This window comes from Triticum dicoccoides, unplaced genomic scaffold (assembly GCF_002162155.2).
Source record: "Triticum dicoccoides isolate Atlit2015 ecotype Zavitan unplaced genomic scaffold, WEW_v2.0 scaffold136343, whole genome shotgun sequence".
Classification (NCBI taxonomy): domain Eukaryota; kingdom Viridiplantae; phylum Streptophyta; class Magnoliopsida; order Poales; family Poaceae; genus Triticum; species Triticum dicoccoides.
Genome location: NW_021196452.1, coordinates 3270 through 5344, shown reverse-complemented (window position 1 = coordinate 5344; position 2075 = coordinate 3270). Strand labels below are relative to the sequence as shown.

The 2075-nt window shown below is 41.7% G+C and overlaps 1 pseudogene; it reads left to right on the top strand.

Moving 5' to 3' along the window:
- The window catches only part of LOC119343653, a 3280-nt pseudogene extending 1746 nt beyond the window's left edge, over positions 1–1534 (top strand).
- Positions 1535–2075: the final 541 nt, after the last annotated feature.

Genomic DNA, 2075 nt, shown 5'->3' with positions numbered 1-2075 from the left:
GAACAAGATTCAATTATATATCCAAGTTAATGCCATGTTAATGCATTAGCGATTAACATAACTGGTATGGATTCCTGGCAGGCAAGGACCAAACCAAGGTTCCCCTAAATTTTGCGATGCTAGAACCGGACAGTTCTGATGGACTATACGATGAGAATTCAATTTTTTTGTGGATCAGCTACGAAGACATTGTCCCTGCTACAGACGGTTTCTCTAACTCCATTGTGCTTGGAAGAGGGGGCTTTGGCATAGTATACAAGGTAACATAAATGTCACTTTGACGATTGCAATAGTGGAAGGTATTCTTTCAGTATTAATCTGAACTATGTAACCACGTAGGGAAAACTGGAAGGTGGCAAGGAAGTTGCTGTTAAAAGGCTAACCAAGTGCTCTGATCAAGGAATGGAGCATTTTAGAAATGAAGTAGTTCTTATTGCAAAACTGCAGCACAGAAACTTAGTTAGACTTCTTGGTTACTGTGTCCATGGAGCTGAGAAGCTTCTTATTTACGAATACTTACCCAACAAAAGCTTGGACTACTTCCTATTTGGTATGTCCTAATCATGTATATTGATTCTTACGTCCAGAGAATGAGCATGCTTGATTTTAAGACTAACATGGCTTCACATGCTTTGTTGTCGGCGTACAGATGATGCTAAAAGATCTATGCTTGATTGGCCAGCAAGGTTTAGTATAATCAAAGGGGTAGCTAAAGGACTTGTGTACCTACACCACGATTCTAGAATGACGATAATTCACAGAGATCTCAAAGCAAGCAACATCCTGTTGGATGCGGAGTTGAGACCCAACATATCAGATTTTGGCATAGCAAGGATCTTTGGTGAAAACCAGCAACAAGCAAATACTAGGCATGTTGTCGGGACATAGTGAGTATTAAACTATTAATTCCTTCACTAGACTAAACATGCTCAAATGACTATTTATGTGCTTCAACTAATTAATTCATGTGCACTTGCTTGTGAAACTATTCAAACAGCGGTTACATGTCGCCCGAATATGCGATGGAAGGCATTTTTTCGGTCAAGTCCGACACATATAGCTATGGGATCTTGCTACTGGAGATTGTAAGTGGGTTAAAGATTAGCTCACCTCAACATCTTATAAGGGAATTCCCAAACCTTATAGATTATGTAAGTGCTACCAAATACTTTGAATTTGGCCTGCTCAAGTACAACATGGCGAACGTAGATACCAACTTATTATCCTCGGCCATGTTTCAGGCATGGAACTTACTGAAAGAAGGAAACTCAAGGGATTTCCTAGAAACTGTGCTGCTGAACAGCTGCTCGCTGCATCAAGAGTCGTTGTGCATCCATATCGCATTATCGTGCGTTCAGGGCAGCCCGAGTGCCAGGCCACTCATGTCGCTTTGGTCTCTATGCTGGAAAACGAGGCCATGCCACTCACGATACCAAGGCAGCCTTCGTATTTTGTTGGAAGGAGACGTGAAGCTGAAGAAGCGAGGGAGGACTCTGTTAACAGCATGAGCCTGACGACTCTAGTAGGACGCTAGCAGAGCGAGCAGAGGCGTATGGTGTCGGTGGGCTCACACAGATATAGGTTAGTTGGCTGATGTTCTTATATTCCATCTGTCTTGTTCTTGTGGCCCCTTTGCTTGTTGCTTTGAATGATAATTCTGTTGCAGCTACTCTGATTGCGAGTTGTGTGTGTAATAATTCCGTTGCAGCTACTCAGATTGCAATCAAGCTCTGTATAACGATGTTTGGTCCGGCTGGTGCCTCTTCTTAATAATCTTGAGGCAGGGAGGAAACCCGTCTCCTTTCAAAAAATAAATAAATATGTGTCAGCTATAATGGGCATCATGGTCTTTGAACTGCAAATGCAAAGGGAGATCTTTTGCTACATTTGGCTCAGCCACTGATGCAACAGAGTATGACATCTCTCCCCGAAAGTCCCCTTGTACTCCCGAGCTCATTTGAGCTCGGGGTGAACAGTAAATTCTGAAAAAAAATGTTTGTTCTTTACAATTTTGGAATTTTTTTGTTGCAAATTTTCATCCATAAAAAACATTCGTGGAACTCATGAAAAAAAAA